Here is a 23,286-nt window from a genome sequence, read left to right as displayed (position 1 = left end):
AGTATTTAAAACATAATATGTCCAAAACATGATTATCACCCTAACCCCCCAACCAAGTCCTCCTTTCATCTTCCCTACCTCAGTAAATAATACTACCGTTTACTTTGTAGCTCATGCCTGAATTTGGAGCCATCTATGATTCATTTCTCTCCTCCCATATCCAGTCCCTCAGTAAATCCTGTTGGTTTGATCTCCATATATATAATTTCCCACATGGACAATTGCAGTTGCCTCCTTGTTTCTTGCTTTCCTTGTTTCTACTTTAGCCTTTCTAGAGTTTATTAAACATTCATCAGCCAGAGTTAACATTTCAAAATATAAATCAAATAATGTCATTACCCTCCTAAAACCTCCTAGTGTTACTCAGAGGAAAATACAAAGTCCTTATCGTGGCCTACAAGGCCTTGGCTAATTCTCCAACCTCATCATTCCGCTCCCACCACCATCCTTTAGCCACATGGGCCTTATTTCTGTTCCTGAAACATGCTGAGATATTTGTGTCTTAGGAATTTTGCACTAGTTGTTCTTTTTATCTGAACTTCCCTTACAGGTCTTTGCTTTGCTGCTTCTTCTGGACATTTAGGTCTTCTCCTACATGTTACCTCCTCAGCAAGGCCTTCTCTGGCTGCCCTATCTAGAGTAACTTCTCGTCACTGTATTACAGCACAGAGTTTTATTTTCTTCATAGCATTATCACTCTCTGAAGTAATTTTATAGATTTATATGTATAATTTATCACTACCCTTTCCCCATTACCACTAACCACTACTAATAGAATGCATATTCCATGAGAACAGGAAGCTGTCTTGTTCACATCTGTAGAAGGCAGTTTAGAGAAATGGTTGATGGCATAAGCTCTGAAGTCAGAATTTGGGGGGATTATATTTTGACTCCAACACTTGCAGTATGATCTTAAACAAGTTTCTTAATTTCCCTGTGCCTGAAGTTCCCTGTGTGAAAGGAGGAAGCTTTTTTGAAGATTAAATGAGAACACAGAAAAGTGTTCAGAATGGTGTCTAGCATATAGAATAGCGTATAGACTATTAGCAATATTGGAACTTCCCTGGTGGCACAGTGGTTAAGAATCCACCTGCCAGTGCAGGGGACATGGGTTCGAGCCCTGGTCCCGGAAGATCCACATGCCGCGGAGCAGCTGAGCCCTCGCGCCACAACTACTGAGCCTGCGCTCTAGAGCCCACGAGCCACAACTGCTGAGCCTGCGTGCCACAACTACTGAAGCCTGTGCACCTAGCGCCCGTGCTCCGCAACAAGAGAAGCCACTGCAGTGAGAAGCCCACGCACCGCAATGAAGAGTAGCCCTTGCTCGTTGCAACTAGAGAAAGCCGGCGCGCAGCAATGAAGACCCAGTGCAGCCAAAAATTTAAATTAATTAATTAAAAAATAGAATATTAGCGATATTGTCAGCACGTAGAACAATGTCTGGCACGTTGTAAGTGCCTGTTAAGCATTCAGTGAATAAATGAAATAACTATAGTACTAGGCAGAAGATTTGTTTCTTTTTAAGAAGTATGAAAATGTTTGGGGGCTTCGAAGGAAAAATTATAATCGAGCTCAAGGGGATCAAGGAAGCATTTTTCAGGTGTATTGCATACAAACTGATCTGAATTATTGTTAACGTTGAGTAAATGGAATAAAGTATTAGCAGAAAGAGGGAGCTTCCAAGAGCAGGTGTTCCAAAGAGAGAGGAAGTGGAATCTGCTGAACTGGTTAGGGCTGGTGCTTGAACTGGCACAGCATCACTTCTGTCGCAGTCTGCTGGTCAAAGCAGTCCTGGGCCTGGTGAAGAGTTATGGGAGGGAGACTACACAAAGGTGTGTTTCATTGGGGAGGTCACCAGAGTAATAATACTCTTGAACAGGGTATCAGTACTAGATTTTGGAGGACTTTTGATGACAGGCCATGGAGTTCAGTCTCTACAGCTCAGTAGGGAGCTTTGAAATTCACGTTTTTGAGAAGAATGGTGGTGATGATGACAACGATGATGATATTAGCAAGAAAAGTGTTTTAATAAGATTAATTTGGCAGTCAAGTACAGAATGGATTAAAATTGGCAGAGGTAGAAAACAGGACACCAAATGAGAGGCAGTTCATCAGACCAGACAGGAGGGAGGTGGTGTGAGGGTTCTCCAGAGAAGCACAGCCAATAGGGGATATATAATATAAATGTGTCTGCTCTCTGCAGCCTTGAAACCAGGGAAGCCTGTGGTGTAATTCAGCCTGAGTTCTAAAGACTTGAGAACCAGGGGAGCTCATGATGTAAATCCTAGTACAGGGGCAGGAGACAATGAGATGAGGTGTCGCAGCTCAAACTGTGAGACAGGCAAAAGAGGACAGATTCCTCCAGCCTCTCCATGGATTGGATGATGCTGGCCCACACTGGGGAGGGCAGTCTGTTTTACTGACTTCACTGATTCAAATGCTAACTCATCCAGAAACGCTCTCACAGGCACACCCGGAAACAGTGGTTAATCTGGGCTTCCCACGGCCAATCAAGGTGACACGTAAAATTAATCATCACAGAGGGGATAGGAGACTGGTGGTGATACTGGTATAGAAAGGAAGGAATGGATGTGAGAGACATTAAAGATCAAATTGCCTGAGATTGTTGACAAGGGTACAAGTTAAAAAGTAAGAACAAGGGAAATATTGTTGACCTTTTTCTGGTGACTGGAGAATGATGCAGTGAAGAAAAATACCTAAAATGTTCACTCATTTTGGTCAACAGATATTCCATGTACCTCCTCTAGGCATTGGGGATTCGATGGTAATTAAGATAGACAACATCTGTTGTTGTGGAGTTTACTTTCTTGTGGGGAGTGGGAGTCAGAAAGTAGACAAACGAGAAAATTTCCTGCTTGAAGAAGTAGCATTTCCCTGAAATGTGAGGAAAGAGCACGTGCAGATGTCCTAAGGCTAAAACAAGTCTGGTAATTCCCTTCTCTGACACAATCTAACCCTAGATCAGTGGTTGTCAAATTTAAGAGTCCTTCAGAATCACCCAGAAGGCTTGTTGAAACACAGGTTGCTGGGTCTAACTCCAGAGTTTCTGAATTAGTAGGTCTGAGGCAGAGCCCAATAATTTGCATTTCTAACTAGTTCTTAGGTGATGCTAATGCTGTTTGTCATCTTATCACCCTCTTTTTGCCCTTTTTATCTCTGCTTAAAAATCATCTCTTCATAAAGGTCTTCCCTTACTGCCAAATCTAAGTAGCCCCACCAAGTTTTCTTTTATAACACTTGTATATTCTTTAAAGTATTTGTCCTCAGCCGACAAGACCAGAAAGGCGAATTTAGGGAGTCTGAATAGACATTTGTATAGAGACAACGGTGGAATCTCAGAGGTTAAGGTTTCTGGGAAGGAAGGGTAGAGGGCTGAGACCTGAGCCTTAGCTGTTAGTGATAACTAGCAGATCCTGAATGCCTACCATGTGCCACGCACTGGTCTAATATTACATGTGTTATCTCATTTAATTCTCACAACTCTGTGAGATGGGTAGTGTTAGCCAGTTCACAGACAAGTAAACTGAAACCGAGAGCTGTTACATGTTCAAGGTCACTGCTAGTCAGTGGCAGAGGCAGGATTTGAACCCATGAAGTGTGACTTCAGAGACAGTCAGTGTCCTGGCTCTCGGGGAAAACTTTTGGCTGTGGGGATTTAGAATGAAGTAGAATTGGCAGATGAAAAAAGTCAAAGGCATTTGTGATGGGAGACTCCCCACCCCCACCCCCCGGTACGCGGGCCTCTCACCCTGTGGCCTGTCCTGCCACAGAGCACAGGCTCCAGACGCGCTGGCCCAGCGGCCACGGCCCACAGGCCCAGCCGCTCCGTGGCATACGAGATCCTCCCGGACCGGGGCACAAACCCGCGTCCCCCGCGTCGGCAGGCGGACTCCCAACCACTGCACCACCAGGGAAGCCCCGTGATGGGAGACTTTTAAGAAGGGTGTTGGGGGGAAAAAAGATGTTGGGTCTCTTGGGTGTTTGTGCTGGAAGGTTGTACTTTCTCAATTTAAAAATTAGAATTATTTTCCCAGAGCATACTTTGACTAAAAGTTTTTGGAGAAAACTGGGGAACATGGGCTTACACCAGTTTGAATGGTTGCCATAAGGTATGGGAGTTTTAGAGATGTTTCCTGAGCACCTCTCATATATTAAACAGTGCTTTGGGAGCTTGGAATACATCAGCGAACAAAACCAAGATCCCAGCCCTGGTGGAATTTAAACTGGGTGTGTGGAGTGAGACAGATGATAAATAATAAACATAACTTTGTGAATTATCTAGTATGTTGGTAGGTGACATGAGAAAACACAGGCTTACGAAGAATGGAAGGTGGATGGGGGAGGCATTGTAGATTTAAATAGCAGGCTAATTGAAATAGTGATATTTGAACAAAGATTTGATGGTGGTAATCTTCAATAAGAGAATTTTTTTTTCCAGTGATTCAAATGAGACTGCAGGTTTTGTTTAAAAACATATTGCCTGCTCTTTTGCTAAACTTGCTTACAAAAAATCTTATTTCTTTGTTAACTGTTTATGCTTTGTTGCTGCTACTGCAGTTTTAAATTTTAGGAGCATGCTAGATAACTTGTTACCAGGCTGCTACCAACACACAGTTTCTGAATTTTCACTAGGCGTTTTCCAGCCTGGGCCTTTTTGCAATCAGTTTTTCTTTTTCTTTTTGATCAGTAGTAGGTATTTGTTAATCATCGTGCCAGCTGTGTTAGAAAATGTGTGAAGATATTATGTGAAGAGGTAAATGGGAGGACATGGATCTGGTTTTAGCATATCCACTCATTTTTCTTTCATTTTTTTCTAGAATCATGACCACAGATTCTCCCTTGCCCTCTGTCTCTTTTATCTCTGAGTGAAACATGCCATTTTTCCATTGTTTCTTGAACAGCAGCGGGAATGCTCTTATCTCCAGGTCTTTGAGCGATTTCCTCTACTAGGACCACTCTTCCCTCTGATTATCTACATGGCTTTCTCCCTCACTGCGTTCAGTTCAAAGTGTCACATTGTTAGAGAGGCCTCTCCTTAGTACCCCTGCCCCCATCAATACCCTGCTTTATCATTGTGTTGCCTAGTACCCTGCTTTAAGTTTCTTTATAGCACTTATCAGTCCTTGATATTAAATATTTCTTTACTCTTGTTTATTGTTGGTCCCTGTCCATTAACCCTTGGGTGTTTCTTAACAATCCAACTTGAGCTGCTTAGTCCTCCCCTCCCACCTTCCCCCTCCCCAATATATCTGTCACATAATAGTCTTCAATAGATACTGATTTTAATAAAGAATATATTTAATACTAGAGTATATTATGCTTTGACTTAGTATCTAATATTTCAGAGTTTAAATTTGCCCTCCATAAGTTTAAGGTTCTTTAGGGATCCTGACCATGTAGCCTAACCTTTGATGGTAAGCCTGTAGGCATTTATGGGATATAACAACATAAAATAAGGAAATTTTCATATGATTTAATGCCATCATTCTCATTACTGTGTGATCACTGATCTTATTTAAATAACTTGAGACCAGATTTGTCTGACCCAATGAAGCTTGGCAAACACAAAAATGTGGATAAGCTAAAGTACTTTTGCTTGGATCTGCTTAAATTAGATGGCTTAACATTTTAAAACATATCTCATATTGAGCAGACTGTAAAAATGAATATTGATCTGGTAAAAACAGCTGATACTATCCCCACTTAAACAGACAGTAAACTATTGAAGTCAGAGTTTGATTTGGCCAGAGCCAGAAAAGGTCTAGTGGTATAGTGCCAAAATAAAAGTGAACCATTTGGAAGGATGGGATTAAAGTAGAATTGTGGCTGTACAAAAAACAACTAGAGATGGTCTTTTGCTGTTAGTTAATATCTTTGTATTACTTTTTTCATTTTTAACAAGAGCAAGTTTGGGCTGAATATGATCCTCTTTAACTTCCCGGATTTTAATATGGCATAGAAGATGATGGTTCCAAACTTGCTATTAACAGCTAACGTAGTATCAGCTAATTAACATTTATGTATTGTGTACCTTTTTATGGACATTTTAGCATCCTCCTCCTAAAATATACTTTGGAATGAGTATGTCTGTTATTCACGCTTAACGGACATGTTTATTAAGAAATTTTAAGGTACTTCAGCTTGTAAATTATGGCACTTGAATAACATTTTATGAAATCTTCTTTAACTGTTGTTTCAGAATATATACCTTTTCTCTAATGTTCATTATAATTTCTTCCTCTGCATTAACCTTTGTTGTGGACCAACAACAAATCTAGAACACAAATTAGCCACTTAGAAGTTGATTTTCTCTACTACAAACAACAGCAACATTTTTATTATGGAAAATTTCAAAGCAAACACATTTTAAAGAGACTGGTGTAATGAATCCCTATGTATCCATTAGCCAGCTTTGACAGTTTCAGCACATGGTCAGTCTTGTTTCATGTATGTTCCTACCAGCTTTGTCTCCCTATTTTATATTTGCTTTGTTTTATTTCAAAGCAAATTTCATGCCATGTATGTGCCTCTTTCAACCATAGTATGTCTCTGAAAGATAAAGGCTTTAAAATTTTTTTTTGCGGTACGCGGGCCTCTCACTGTTGTGGCCTCTCCCGTTGCAGAGTACAGGCTCCGGACGCGCAGGCTCAGCGGCCATGGCTCACGGGCCTAGCCGCTCTGCGGCATGCGGGATCTTCCCGGAACGGGGAACGAACCCGTGTCCCCTGCATCAGCAGGCGGACTCTCAACCACTGCGCCACCAGGGAAGCCCCAACATGTAGGATATTTTAAGGCAATCTATAAATATTCTACCTGCTTTGGTATCTGAAGTCAATCTTCTTTTAAAAAATATATATATAATTTTTAAAAATAAATTTCTTTCTTTATTTTTTGCCTGTGTTGGGTTTTTGTTGCTGGGCGCGGGCTTTCTCTAGTTGCGGTGAGCGGGAGCTACTCTTTACGGTGTACAGGCTTCTCATTGCAGTGGCTTCTCTTGTTGCAGAGCACCGGCTCTAGAGCACAGGCTCAGTAGTTGTGGCGCACGGGCTTAGTTGCTCAGCGGCATGTGGGATCTTCCTGGACCAGGGTTCAAACCCGTGTTCCCTGCGTTGGCAGGCGGATTCTTAACCACTGTGCCACCAGGGAAGTCCCTGAAGTCAATCTTAAAATAGTATAAATAATACAATTACAATTGTATAAAATACTAGTGGTTTTATTATAAGTCTTTGGTTAATGGGCTTATGGATTTCTGGAAATTTCCTTAGGAAAGCCTTTTGAGCATCTGGAAAATTTCTGATTAATTTTTATTAAAATTTATAGGGAACACCTGAAACTAACAGCATTGTAAATCAAGTATACTCCAACAAAAAAATTTTTTTTAAGTTTATAGGGGATATATAATGGAATATTACTCAGCCATAAAAAGGAATGAAATTGGGTCATTTGTAGAGACGTGGATGGACCTAGAGAATGTCATACAGAGTGAAGTAAGTCAGAAAGAGAAAAGCAAATATCATATACTAACGCATATTATGTGGAATCTAGAAAAATGGTATAGATGATCTTAGTTGCAAAGCAGAAATAGAGACACAGATGTAGAGAACAAATGTATGGATACCAAGGAGGAAAAGGGTGGGGTGGGAGGAATTGGGAGACTGGGATTGACATATACACATTATTGATACTATGTATAAAATGGACAACTGATGGGGAACATGCTGTATAGCACAGGGAACTCACCTAGTGCACTGTGGTAACATAAAAGGGAGGGGATATCTATATGTGTATGGCTGATTGATTTTGTTGTGCAGTGGAGGCTAATACAACATTGTAAATCTAACACAACATTGTAAAGCAACCATACTCCAATAAAAATTAATTTATAGGGAAAGAAGAAAAAGTACAATGAGTATCAAAATGAATATTAAGCTTTGGATTTTGATTCTCCTGAAAATCTTTTTCCTTCCTCTAAAATGTTATTTATTAAGTTGTTATATTAAACCAAAGATGTATAAATGTTTGTCTACAAAACTATTCACAAGTGTGAATTATTGTGATAAGTGTATATCTTTAGAAAGACTTCCTTACTTAATGCCAGAAATCCTAGGCCATGTTAATATTAGTGAAGAAAATTGTGATGACTAAAAATTCAGCTCTACTAGTTTCTCAAACAAGGAAGAAATTTAATTCGGTAAGGGAAAGACTAAGCCACAACAAGATGCATTGAAGAAACTAAACTAAAATATTTCATAGCACCTATACATTTGAATCATGGAAATATGGACTCTATTGTGTATTGTAAGAAGTAACTAGCTATGTATTAATTCATTTTCGATAATCCCTTCATAGCCTGAAATGAGAGAGAATTATCCAGGGCCCACGTGACCATTTTTGTCTACCTCTTAAATGAATGTTAATGTCTGGACATTACAGATAGTTAATACATTACTGCAGCAGTTCAAATCACAAAATAATTTGCTTTGACAGACGTATTTCTTTTAAAAGAAAAGTGTTCTAGAAAAATATTGGAGTTGGGAAAAATTGGACCTGAAATGTTTTCTTTGTTCAATGGAAAGGTCAGTAATACAGGTGATGGCAGAAATAAAAAAGGAAGATGAGATGGAACTTTGGAATTGTGTCCAATCCAGGTCTTGGAGACTCTTGTTATCATGCATATAGCCAAGCATATGCCACATCACCAACACATTTCATTTATTTTCCGACAGAACAACAGACGGAAACTCTGAGTAGCCTTGACTTTGGCATTGTCTTTCTTGGGCATCTGTTACAAATGCCAAAATCTCTCTCTCTTTGTTGCGGATAATGTTTGGAACTGGTAGATTGGTTTTTGAATATGTTCTACTGCTCCACTAGGCAGGAAATACCATACTACTCATTTCACCTTGTTAGTGAAAACAAAAACACCTTCTTTTTAATAAACTTAAATGTATCGTTTACACAAAATGAAGTAGGATTTTTTAAGAAAGATCATTAATGATGTATATAAAATTAAAATACATTTACTTATCTCAAGAAATCATACTTGATTTAACAGTAACTTGTTGGTACAAAATACCAGTTGTACCTCCTTTATACGATTATCAGTTGGGGGCCTGCATGAAACATAATTTCTCTTAGATGATTCATTTGCAGTTACTTTGGTGAAGGGCTCAGTATTATGGTTGGGAGCAGAGTTAAGGGAACCAAAAAGGGATATTGAGACACTGAGTGAGTAGCAGCAGTGTGAAGCCACTTCTGGGCCTGTGAAGGGCCACTTCTGGGCACCAGTTATTGGAGCCCAGAAGGAACTGTAGTTGTGTAGAGATGCAGCATGGCTGGAACCGTGGTTGTGACAGGGAGGGAATGGACAGATAATACTCAGGCTCCTCTCTTCTGCCTTCTGATCTCCTGCAGAACCTACCCCTAATGGCCCCTGAAGCGCCAAGGGGATGCAGTATATAGAAGTTACCTGTGCTGTGAGGTAGTCTTTAACAAAAGAAAAATGAAGGCCCAAAGAAGCTGTAAGTTGCTGAGGTCCCATTAGAGATAGTGATTCCAGGCCATTTGACTCCTCCAGCACTTTTTAAAAATTAACAGCTTTATTGAGATTTAATTTACATACCATAAAATTCTCCTGTATTAAGTGTACAATTCAATAATTTTTAGTATGTTTATGTCACCACAGTGTCACCACAGTCTAATCTTCAAACATTTTCATTCCCCCCTCACTCCCCATTCTCCCTAGGCAACCATTAATCCATTTTCTGTCTCTATAGATTTGCCTTTCCTGGACATTTAATAGAAATGGAATCAAAAAATGTGTTTGGCTTCTTTGCCTAAGCATAACGTTTTTGAGATTTATCCATGTTGTAGCATGTATCAGTACTTATAAATACTTATAATGGAATAATATTCCATTGTTTAGATATAGCTCATTTGTTTTTCTGTTCACTGGTTGATGGACATTTGGGTTGTTTTCACTGTTTGGCTCTTGTGAATAATGCTGCTGTGAACATTTTCATAAAAGTATTTAAATGAAAACATGTTTCACTTTTCTTGCACACGTACCTAAGAGTAGAATTGTTGGGTCATATGATAATGGTGTTTAACATTTTGAGGAACTGCCAGACTTTTCTAAAGTGACAGTATCATTTTATTTTACATTCCCACCCGCAGTGTATGAGGATTCTAGTTTCTCCACATCCTTGTCAACACTTGTGATTATAGCCTTTTTTAAAAAAATTTTTTTACTATAGCCATTAATCTCCTGAAAGGTTCACTATTTTTAACACAGAGTTGTCTCTTCTCACATGATATTCTGCAGTCAGGTTCAAGAGAAGGGAGGTATCTTTTACCATCGACAACTTTATTATTTTCACTGTTTTTTAATCTACAGGACATCACAGTGGAATTACTCAGCAGTTGGTAGCCAAGTTCATTAAGCTCTACATCCCTTAACACTTGCTTTTAAAGCAATTTTTAGTAAAACTTGGAGACTTACATAGTAATACTTGTATGAAAGGGCTGTTATGACAATGAAAGGCTTATTTGAGTTTAAGATTCCCTTTGCTTTCAATTTTAGTTTGGGAACTGAGGGTAAGTTTTGTAGCACATAGCAGCTAGAGTCACCTTTTAAAAATGTATTTAGTCACTCCCTTGGTTAAAAATCCTTCAGTTCTTTTCCATTGCGCATGGAATAGAATCCAGACTCCTTACTGTACCCCCATAGGTTTTTCATGTTTGCCCCTTGCCTACTACTTTACAGGTGAATGGGTCTCCTGGGTCTCCTGCCACTCTCCCCTTCCCTCAGTACACTTGAAGCATGTTAGTCTTCTTTCGCTGCTCTATATAGCAAGCTTTCCAACCTCAGGCCATGCATAACTCTTTCCTCTCCTCTTCCTGTGGTTTGGCACAGGGTTGGCTTAATATCCCCTTTCCGTGGAGACTTTCGCTGATTGCTGTGTCTTCCAAAAGTAATGTCTCAATCGCTTCTGCCCTCAGCCCCATTTCTCAGGGAGGACACTCTTTTGGCAATTTCATCCATTTCATGACTTCACAAATAACCCAACTGGTAATGATACCCAATTTTTAATTTCCAGCTCTAAGTGGTAATGTTCACTAGCCCTCTTTTGAGTATTTCCCACTTTATCTCTTATGAACACATTTTAAGAGTTCTCAAATGTCTAACTATTGCCACTGTTTGGGTCCTTATAATTTTTTACCTGGATTTCTGCAGTAGGATCTTGGCCTTCCAACTTTTAGGCTTGCTCTTCTTCACAGTGCTTATCAGATTATCCTTCTAAGAGTCATTCTCTCCTCTTGGTATATGGCAGAATTGCTTTAAGAGCTTTTTCAAAGTGACTTACAGGGTCCCATCTTAGAATTACTAATAAAGAACTTCTGAAAATGAGAACTGGGAGTGTATAGTTTGAAAAAAACCCGCCAGATGATGCTGATGAGCACCTCTGGTTAAAAACCATTCTTTTAAAATACAAATTTAATCATTTAACACTGATTAAAATTCTTTAGAGGCTTTTGATTCCCTTGAAGATAAATGTGATTTTGTCATATAATTTTCTATAATCTGGGTCCTGTCTGACTCATAGCCCCATCCCTAGTACACCCATGCAGAATTACTGAAAGGTCTACTAATGTACCATCTTATTTACATTTCTAGGTCTTTACATATGGTATTATCTCTTCCTGAAATAATCTTCTTTTTCTTCCCTTGAATACTTTCTTCTCTTTCTTTCAGTACTCAGCTGCATTTCCTAGAGGTAAGCCTCTTATACTATGTAATGTTTGTTCATTTACTTATGCCTTTTTACTTCTGTGCCTTCTAGTGCCTAGCATAATGCTTGGCAGTCAGTAAATGTCAGTTGTATAAATTCAGACCTCACCTTTAGGTGCAGTAATAATAGCATTGATTGAACATTATGTGCCAAACATATAGTACTGCGCTAAATGCTATATATATATATATATGCCTTTTTGTTTACTCTCACAACTTTATGAATGTGCATGTTACTATTCACCATATTTTACAGTTGAGGAAACTGAGACATAGAGAGACTATGTGGTTAGCCTCAAGTTGCAGAATTTGTAAAGTACAGAGCTGGGTTTGAATCCTGTGGTTTATTTGCAAAGCTTGTGTGTGTGTGTGTTTTGTTTTTTTTTTTTTACAGCTGTTACATAGTTGTTTCATGGTTCATTAGTTTATTTTTTCAAACTCACAATAAATAATTCCTTAATAAGGGCTGATTCTTCTTATGCTTCAGGGGTTTTTTTTGTTTTTAGTCCTCAGACTACAATACATGCAAAGTTACATACATGCAAAGTTAATTCAGTGAACTTGGTGCTGTCACTGTACTCATTTTGAAGACAGCTTTTATACTGAAGAATACTGTGTGATAGATGAAGTAAAAATATTTAGCTTAACTCAGAATATTAGAAATATGCAGAACATTAGGCTTCATAAAGAGAAGAACTAGGACTCCCTGTGCTTTGCTGAAAGTCTTGAAGTACGTAATTTGCAGAATCAGGACTGGAATCTGGGCCTCCTAACTTCCAATCCAGGGTTATCTTTCTCAACTCTGAAAGGTTGATAATACCCTAAGACTAAAACATTATTTTCCAAATTTTAAGAAAATTCTGTTTTTATTATATTAGAATATATATTTTTTCAGTGACCAAGTTCTTTAACAGAGAAGAAAATAATATGACTACTTAAGGCAAAATCATTCAGTCTTGGGTAACTTATTACTTGTGTGCAAGTACTGGCTTGTTTACCTGGGATTTAACATATTTCATGGAATTTTTGCTGATTGATTTTAAAACTTGGAATGTGTTTTATTTCTTAAGTATTACGGACATAAGAGTATGCTACCCAAGGAGAAGATCTGTACATGTTATTAATATCTGGATATAAACCGTAAGACAGCTTATTCTCAGTAATACACTCAAAGCATTTTTTCTTATGATCATATGCCATCTTCACTGCACAAATTTGCCATTTTAGATAAGATTTTTGTCACAGCTTTCTCATCTGCCTTAAAACTTAATTTTCTTTGTTAAACAAATTAGATTAAAATTAGGAAAGAGGCTTACGGAAAGTATGTCATACTTATAGTAAACAAGGTAGAGAGTGGTAAAGCATAATCTCTTTTGGTTTGTTTTAATTTTGAGGAAAACGTCAGTTTTTAAATTTGGAATTTAAGTAACAGGAACTGAAGGAAAATGTTACTTCCCCCTGCAAAATTCTGACTGTTCTTATCCTCAAGATTAAGTCTGTACCCGACTTTGAAAGTATGGGGAGGGGATGGAAGATGGAAGTTTTGTGCTTGGTTGGGAATCTGAAGATTGACACAACTGTCACTGCTAGCCCTTGGTTCCTTCCTCTTCCCTAGACCTTAGCTCCTGTAGTGCTTGGAGTATGTAGGGGTAGTAAAAGTCCTCTTTCCCACCCTACCACCCATTCAGGCCTTGGGGGCTAGAAAGGGCTATACTACGGTAGGTACTATTATATTAAATAAATGTACATTTATTCAAAGGAGCTTATATTTAGGTATAGGAATTAGAAACAAAGACCATGTTTTGAGGCTTTTTTTTTTTTTCCAGGATAAATTTTTATTTTCTTAGGCTGGCTTTTGTTTGAAAAAAATAAACAACTTCAGCAAGCCAGTGACCATCAGATTATTTTGAAACTTATTTTAAAACCATAAAATATATATATATATTTGAAACTTGTTTTAAAACCTTAAAAATATTATGTACAGATTAACAAAAAAAATCCTTATTATATGGTATATGGAGATGGGCCAACCACAGGAGGGAGACTGAATACATGCATGACAGCAAGCCTATCTATAACCACCTTCTTGTTTGTTGATGTTTCACACTTCATGAAAAATTACCCATAATCACTAAGTTTGGATGATCGTAACTTTTATTGAGCTATAGTTCACAAATCATATAATTCACTATTTTATTTTATTTTTATTTTTTAAAATTATGTTGTTTGCTAATAAAGACTGTTTTGTTTTTGGCTGTGCCGCATGGCTTATGGAACTTTAGTTCCCCGACCAGGGATCGAACCTGGGCCCTCAGCAGTGAGAACACGGAGTCCTAACCACTGGACCACCAGGGAATTCCCATAATTCACTATTTTGAAATGTACAGTTCAGTAGTAGTTACATGAGACTGTGTAACCATCACCACTATATAGTTCTAGAACATTTTCCATCACCCCTGAAGGAAACACGTGCTCATAAGCAGTCTCTTCCTATTCTCCCCTCTCCCTAAACCCTGGCAACCACAGTATCTACTTTGTGTCTCCAGGGGTTTGATCATTTAGTACATTTCATAGAAATGGAATCATACTATATGTGGACTTTTGTATTTGGCTTCTTTCACTTAGCATAGTGTTTTCAAGGTTCATCCATGTTGTAGCATGTATTAGTATTTCATTTCTTTCTATGGCTGAGTAATATTCCATTGTATGGCTGTATCACATTTTACTTATCCATTTATTGTTGGACATTTGGATTGTTTCTGCCTTTTGACTGTCATGAATAATGCTGCTGTGAACATTTATATATGAGTTTTTGTGTGAACATATGTATTTCCAGTTCTTTTGAGTATATATACCTAGAAATGGGACTGCTAGGGCATATGGTGACTATGTTTAATTTTTTGAGGGAAGCATGGAACTTTTTTTTTCTTCTTCTGGTCTTCCCAATGAGTTTTATTTGGGCAGACCTGGGGATGGGGAGGGCCTGCATTTAAAAGAAGGTGTTGGGCCTCTTGGTGGTGAAGTGTGGCTTGTGCTGGTGACAGAGGACCCGGTGGGGCAGTGGGAACTTGATCTTGGAGTCGTGGAACTGCTTGGTGGCTGCTCGGTGGCACTTGCTGGCTGCGATCTCCTCTACCTCCATGATCTGGATCCAGTGGGCCCGGGCAAGGCGCCGAGTGCCCATGTCTCGGTAGCACTAAGGTGATGGTCCCGGCTGCAGTCAGGTCCTGGTACTGCCGGTACATGTTGTGGGGGCCTCTGCGGGAGTCATAGTGCAGCCAGATGCAGAAGTTCTTCAGCCTTGGGAGATTTCTTGAACACCTGTCCACAGCAGACAGTTTCCCTGAAGACTTCTTCATCTTCTTCAGCTGAGACACAAAGTACCAGAAGCGGGACTTGGCAGCATGATTAGGTGCAAAGATTTGCATGCGACAGAGGGGCGGTGTGGGCCGTTTGGCGGGCAGCGCCCCACCACTTTGTACTCTCGAAGTGTGCCCAAGGCCTCCATGGCGCTCTTGCCGCCACCCTCGAAAAGGCGGGAAGCATGGAATTTTAACTGGTTTTTAAAAATTCATTGAACTACTGTTTCACTCAAAGCTAATTTTTATATCACGTATAATCTTTATCCCATTGTGCTTTATATATGTTGTTTTTTAAAAAGAATCCAGTTTATTTTTATATAATTATTGAGAGGTTAAAATTATCTGTATTGCTCCCTCTATGACGTATGGTGTAGAACGTTCTTAATTTGGGCTTCAATAATTAAATCCATTGAATAGTGGCCCAGTTAGATCTCTGCTTTATATTGAAAATGCTCATACAATGCTTAAAATTGATAGAAGTCTCCAGGTATTCAGTTTTCTAGAAAGGGCTGACCTACTAGCTTGATCCTTCATTTTTTTTGGTGGTACGTGGGCCTCTCACCGTTGTGGCCTCTCCCATTGCGGAGCACAGGCTCCGGACGCACAGGTTCAGCAGCCATGGCTCACGGGCCCAGCCGCTCCGCGGCATGTGGGATCTTCCCGGACCGGGGCACGAACCCGCGTCCCCTGCATCGGCAGGCGGACTCTCAACCACTGCACCACCAGGGAAGCCCAATCCTTCATTTTTTTATTTCCCAATTCTTACCAGGATGTCTGGCAATCAGGTTAGGTACTCAGTACGTATTTGCTTGATAGGTGATTGAGTTGTAACTTAAAGGTGATTTCTCTTCTGAAACTGAACATAGATTGTAATTATTTATGAGTATCTACAATGTGCCAGATACTATTGGGTTGCCCAAAAAGTTCGTTTGGTGTTCTCCGTTAGACGGCTCTAGTAGCGCTTAGTTGTCTTCAACTTCATTTGAAACAATTTTGTTCGATTGTATTTTGACAGCTGTCATGTCAGCGTGCATTTAAACAAAAAGCTTATAAAAATTGGTGAATTTTTGTGTAGCCATTTTAATATTGAAGATGGAATAAAAAAGGCAACATTTTCAGCACATTATGCTTTATTATTTCAAGAAAGGTAAAAACGCAACTGAAATGCAAAAAAAGATTTGTGCAGTGTATGGAGAAGGTGCTGTGACTGATTGAATGTGTCAAAAGTGGTTTGTGATGTTTCATGCTGGAGATTTCTCACTGGACAATGCTTCACGGTCAGGTAGACCAGTTGAAGTTGATAGCCATCAAATAGGGACATTAATTGAGAACAATCAACGTTATACCACGAGGGAGGTAGCCGACATACTCAAAATATCCAAATCAAGCATTGAAAATCATTTGCACCAGCTTGGTTACGTTAATCACTTTGATGTTTGGGTTCCACACAAGTTAAGCGAAAAAAACCTTCTTGACCGTATTTCCACGTGCGATTCTCTACTTAAATGTAATGAAAACATTCTGCTTTTAAAACAAATTGTGATGGGCAATGAAAAGTGGATACTGTACAATAAAGTGGAACAGAAGAGATCGTGGGGCAAGAGAAATACACCACCAACAACCACACCAAAGGCCGGTCTTCATTCAAAGAAGGTGATGTTGTGTACATGGTGGGATTGGAAGGAAGTCCTCTGTTATGAGCTCCTTCCAGGAAACAAAACGATTAATTCCAACAAGAACTTCTTCCAGTTGACCAACTGAAAGCAACACTGGAGGAAAAGCGTCCGGGATTAGTCAACAGAAAACGCATAATCTTCCATGACGATAACACAAGACTGCATGTTTCGTTGATGACCAGTCAAAAACTGTTACAGCTTGGCTGGGAAGTTCTGATTCATCAGCCATATTCACCAGACATGGCACCTTTGGATTTCCATTTGTTTCGGTCTTTACAAAATTCTCTTAATGGAAAAAATTTCAATTCTCTGCAAGACTGTAAAAGGCACTTGGAACAGTTCTTGCTCAAAAATATAAAAAGTTTTGAGAAGATGGAATTAATGAAGTTGCCTGAAAAATGGCAGAAGGTAGTGGAACAAAACAGTGAATACGTTATTCAATAAAGTTCTTGGTGAAAATGGAAAATGTGCCTCTTTTTTTTTAACTTAAAAACCGAAGGAACTTTTTTGCCAACCCAATATTTTGGGTGTTGGGGTTATAGCAGTGATGAAAGCAAAGACCCTGTCCTAATGGAGTTTTCATTTCAGTCGCTAATAGGCAAACTAGTAAATAATGTTGAATGTTTATTAGTGCTATGGAGAAGAATAAAGCAAGAAAAGAGGGTTAGGCAATGTGTAGAGAGAATAGAGGAAGGATGTTATTTTATATCAGGTGGTCAGGGAAGTCTTCAGTGAGATAAAGTTTGAGCAGAGACCTGAGGGGAAATGAGGTGAACCAACTTAGTATGTTTGAGGAAAGAGCCAGGAGACCTGTGTGGCTGGAGTGGAAAATAGATAAAATTGGAGGTTTAAGGGGGCAGCAGTTAGGTTACTTAGTACATTGAGGATTATTGTAAGAACTTTGGCTTTTACTAGGGTGAGATGGGAAGCCATTGGAAGGATTTGAGCAGAAGAGTTTCATGATTTGGCTTTACTTTTTTTTTTTTTTTTAAACATAATTGACCTTACAACACTATGTTAGTTCCAGGTGCACAACATAGTGATTCAGTATTTCTGTACATTACGAAATAGTTACCATCTGTCACCATACAAAATTATTACAACATTATTGATTATATTCCTCATGCTGTACATTTCATCCCTATGACTCATTTATTTTGTAACTGGGAGTCTGTACTTCTTAATCTCCCTTACCTATTGTGCTCATCCCCCCCACCTACCACCTGTTTATTCTCTGTATCTATGAGTCTGTTTTTGTTTTGTTATGTTTGTTCATTTATTTGGTCTTTTAGATTCTACATATTTGTCTCTCTGACTTATTTCACTTAGCATAGTACCCTCTAGGTCTGTCCATGTTGCCTCAAATGGCAAGATTTCATATTTTTTATGGCTGAGTAATATTCCATTTTATTTATATATTTGTATGTGATACACACATTATATGTGTAATATATACACACCCCCCACATCTTTATCAATTCATCTGTCAGTGGACATTCAGGTTGCTTCCGTATCTTGGCTACTGTAAATAATGCTGCAGTGAACATGGGGAGGGGGTGCATAGATCTTTTCGAATTAGTGTTTTGAATTTTCAGAAAAATACCCAGAAGTGGAATTGCCAGTTAGTATGGTAGTTCAATTTTTTTAATTTAATTTTTAATTTTAATTCTATTGATGAGGGGTTAAAATCCAAAATATACAAAGAACTCATATAGCTCAATGTTTTTAAAAAAAATCAACCGGTTTTTTAAAAATGTACAGAGGACCTGAATACACATTTTTCCAAAGAAGACATACAGATGGCCAACAGACACATGAAAAGATGTTCAGTAACACTCATCAATGAAATGCAAATCAAAAGCACAATAAGATATCACCTCACACCTGTCAGAATGGCCATTATCAAAAAGACAACAAATAACAAGTGTTGAAGAGGGTATGGAGGAAAGGGAGCCCTTGTACCCTGTTGGTGGGAGTGTAAATTGGTGCAGCTACTATGGAAAACAGTATGGAGATTCCTCAAAATACTAAAAATTGAACTATCATATGACTTCATTTTTTAAGGGAGTGACTCAGGCTGAGAATAGGGGGTGGGAGGGGTTAGGGCAGAAGCAGAGAGACCAACTAGGAGGTTATAATTATTCCTTGCCTGTTAAAGAAGTGGAGTTAGCATGGATTTCTAAGAAGCAAGACGACAAAAAACCACCCCTAGAACCTCCTGATATTTACAGTTTATCTTGATCATTATTCTTACTCTTAAAGAGGTTTCAAGATTTGACATGGCTTACAAATTTTTCTTAGTGTAGATTGTATTTTTGAGAGCCTCTTCTTTTTTTTGTGGGGTTTTGGAGTTTTTTTTGACCATGCCACGTGGCTTGTGGGATCTTAGTTCCCCAGCCAGGGATTGAACCCCAGCCCTCAGCAGCGAAAGCATGGAGTCTTAACCACTGGACTACCAGGGAATTCCCTGAGAGCTGTTTTAGATTTATAGGTAGTTACAGGGTTCCCATATACACCCTCACCCACTTTCCCCTATTATTAACTTCTTATATTCTTATGGTACATTTGTTACTAGTAATTAACTGATACATTGTAGTCAACTGAAATCCATAGTTTATTCAAATTTCCTTAGTTTTTACTTAATGTGTTTTTTTGGTCTCTCCAGGGATACCCCTTTACATTTGTTTATCTTGTCTCAGTAGATTCCTCTTTGCCATCACAATTTCTCAGACTTTTCTTGTTTCTGATGACCTTTATATTTTTGAGCAGCGCTGGTCAAGTATTTTGTAGAATGCCCTTCTCTTGGAATTTGCCTGATGTTTTTTTTCTCATAATCAGACTGGAGTTATGGGTTCTCTAGAGGGAGATCATAGAGGTAAAGTGTTACTTTCGTTACATCGTATTAAGGGTATATCTTATCAATGTGATTTATCACTGTTGATGTTGATTTTTACCTCCTGGCTGAGATAGTGTTTGTCAGGTTTCTGCACTGTAAAGTTATTTTTTTTTTGTTTTTTTCCTCCTTTCAATACTATCCCCTTTGGAAGAAAGTTGCTATGTGCAGCCCATTAAGGAGTGGGGAGTTATGGCCCACCTGCTTCAATGTAGAGTTGCTACGTAAATTATTTAGAATTCTTCAAGGGAGATTTGTGTTTCCTCCTCCACTTATTTATTAATCATTTAAATTTATCAGTATGGACTCACAGATATATACTACTAAATTTTTTTTGCTCAAAATGTTCCAGTTTTGGTCATTGGGAGCTCTTTCAATTTGCCTCTTTGTCCCTTTGACATATCCCCATAAGTGTAAGGTTTTTTCCCCTCTCTCTTTCTGTTTGTTTGGTCAGGAAGAAAATGCAAAGATGCTCAACATCATTAGGTAAATGAAAATCAAAACCACAATGAGATACCACTTCACACCTACTAGGATGGGTATTATAATAAAAGTAAAGACACAGGCAATAACAAGTATTGGCAAAGATGTTGAGAAATTGTAACCCATTAAACGTTGTTGCTGGGAATGTAAAATGGTACAGCCAGTTTGGTTGGCCATTCCTCAAAATGTGAAACATGGAGTTATCATAAGACCCAGCAATTCCACTCCTAGGTATATACCCAAGAGTATTAAAAATATACACAATTCCACTCCTAGGTATATACCCAAGAGTATTAAAAATATACATCCACACAAAAACTTGTATGTGCATGTTCATCACAACATAATTCATAATAGCCAAAAAGTGGAAACAACCCAATGTCCATCAGGTGATGAATGGCTAAACAAAATGTGGTATATCTATACAATGGAATGTTATTCAGCTGTGAAATGAAGTACTGATATATCCATGTTTGTAACATGGATGACCCTTGAAAACATTATGCTAAGTGAAAGAAGCCAGTCACAAAAGCCTGCATATAATATAGTATGATTCCATTTATATGAAATGTTGCGAGTGGGCAAATGCATAGAGACAGAAAAACTAGTGATTGCCAGGGACTGGGTAGAGGAGGATATATAGGGTGTGATGCTAATGGGTACAGGTTTATTTTTGAGGCAGTGAAGTGTTCTAAAATTAGATTATGGTGATGGTTGCACAACCCTGAGTATTCTAAAAGAGCTCTGATTTGTACACTTTAAAAGGGTGACCTTTATGGTATGTGAATTATATATCAATAAAGCGGTCATTTAAAAAAATTTAGAACAAAAGAAAAATGAGATATCTAGGGATTTATACTTGTAAGAATCATACACTATAAACACTACAAAAGATTGCTGACAGGAATTAAAGACCCAAATAAATAGATATACTCATGGATTAGAAGACCCAATACTCTTAAGATGGTAGTTTGCCCCGGTTGATGTATAGAGTCATTGCAGTGTTTTTGTAGAAATTGACCGGCTGACTCTAAAATTTATATGGGAATACCTGGCATAGACAAAGTCATTTTGAAAAAGAACAAAATTAGAAAATCTGTACAACCTGAATCATTTATCAGACTGTGTGTTGTTGGCCTAAGAACAGACATGGATCAATGTAACACAGTAGTTAAGAACAGAACCACAAATATATGGCTAGTTGACTTTTTTGGACATAGGTTCATATAGGTTCAATAGGTAAAGATTCAGTAGATAAATAATCTTTTTGATAAGTAGTACTGGGATAATTGCATATCCAAATTTAAAAAAAATGAATCCCAAGCTTTACATCACAACATTTACAAAAAATGAATTCCAAATGAATCACAGACCTAAGTGGAAATATTAATACTATAAAACTTCTAGAAGAAAACATAAGAAGAAATCTCTGAGATGTTGGATTAGGCAAAGATTTCTTAGCTACAACATCAAAAGTACAATTCATAAAATAAATTATTTTGCTCTTCTAAATACATTGCTAGGAGAATGAAAGCCACAGATTGGGAGAAAATGTTTACAAAATATGTATCTGTCTAAGGATTTGGTTCCAGAGTATATAGGCAACTCCTAAAACTCATTAATAAGAAAACAAACAACCCAGTAAAATATGGGAAAAGATTTGAGTGGATACTTTACCAAAGAATATTTCTGCATGGTAGATAAACAAATGATGCCCAACATTGTTATTAAGGAAATGCTAACTAAAACCACAGTGAGATACCACTGCACACCAATTAGAATAGCTCAAATTTTTTTAAAGAAAAGGAAAAGAAACAACTTACAAACTTAAAATACTTGGTGCCAGTGAGGATGCAGAGTAACTAGACCAGACGTACATTATTGAGATGGGAATGCAAAGAGGTATAGCTACTTTGGAAAACAAGTAGTTTCTCTAAAGTTAACATATTACCGTATAACTCAGCCATCCCCCTCCTAAGTTATTTACTCAAGTGAAATGAAAACTTATGTTCAGACTAAACTTTAGGCATGTGTTTATAGCAGCTTTATTCATAATTGCCAAAACAGGAAAAAACCCAAAGTTCCTTCGACTGATGAACGGATTTAAAACAACCATCAACCTTTGGTACATCTATATAATGGAGTGCTGCTCCACAATAAAAAAATAATGAATTACTGGAAGTGGGCACGCTCCACGCCTTGAGGGCATTGGTCTTTTCCCACCTGCCTTGCGCCACTGTGGGAGATTCTGAGAGTCAAGAGGAAGTCATCTGGGACATCGCCAGGCAGCTCATCCAAGTAGCAGACAGGATGGAGTGCGGCATCCGGCCAGGGCTGGTGGGCAGCCTGGCCGCGCAGTTTACGAATGGGAGCCTGTCAGAGGAGGACAGGCGTATCTATTTGTTCAACAGATACAAAGGTTTGGTTAATGCAAGATGAGTAAGCTCTTCATCGTTCATGAACAGATCTGCGGTACAACATGGTGCACATAGTTAACAATACTGTATTATATACTTTAAGCGGGTGGATCTCATGTTAAGTGCTCTTACCACAGTTAAATTAATTGGTTAGAACTTCAGCCTGGAAGAAAACATTCACAATACATGTATCTGACCAAAAAAAATGTGGATCCAGACTGTATTTATTTATTTATTTATTTATTTTAAAACATTTGATTATTTTTAAAAAATTTTTAATTTATTTTTTGGCTGCATTGGGTCTTCGTTACTGTGCACGGGCTTTAGTTGCGGCGAGCGGGGGCTACTCTTCGTTGTGGTGTGAGGGCCTCTCACTGTGGTGGCTTCTCTTGTTGCAGAGCACGGGCTCTAGGTGCGCGGGCTTCAGTAGTTGTGGCGCACGGGCTCTAGAGCACAGGCTTAGTAGTCGTGGCGCATGGCCTTAGTTGCTCCGCGGCATGTGGGATATTCCCGGACCAGGGATTGAACCCATATCCCCTGCATTAGCAGGAGGATTCTTAACCAGTGCCCCACCAGGGAAGTCCCAGACTGTATTTTAAAAACTTTTTACAACCCAGTAAGATGGCTAACAACCCAATTTTTT

The 23,286-nt window shown here is 38.6% G+C and overlaps 1 protein-coding gene, 1 non-coding gene and 1 pseudogene across 13 annotated transcripts in view; 1 reads left to right on the top strand and 2 right to left on the bottom strand.

Moving 5' to 3' along the window:
• QSER1 (glutamine and serine rich 1) overlaps window positions 1-23,286 on the top strand; it is an 84,593-nt gene that overhangs the window by 13,052 nt on the left and 48,255 nt on the right. The window lies entirely within an intron of this gene.
• Window positions 13,622-15,925, bottom strand: LOC149748706 (large ribosomal subunit protein eL20 pseudogene; annotated as a pseudogene).
• TRNAE-CUC (transfer RNA glutamic acid (anticodon CUC)) lies at window positions 14,095-14,167 on the bottom strand. Its single transcript has one exon. It is a non-coding gene; the product is annotated as a tRNA-Glu (tRNA).

Source organism: Delphinapterus leucas, chromosome 7 (genome assembly GCF_059928025.1).
Source record: "Delphinapterus leucas isolate spDelLeu-1000000601 "Yukka" chromosome 7, BTC_Dleu_Yukka2, whole genome shotgun sequence".
Lineage (NCBI taxonomy): Eukaryota > Metazoa > Chordata > Mammalia > Artiodactyla > Monodontidae > Delphinapterus > Delphinapterus leucas.
The sequence above is the reverse complement of the archived record's forward strand: the minus strand, read 5'-3'. Positions and strand labels throughout refer to the sequence as shown.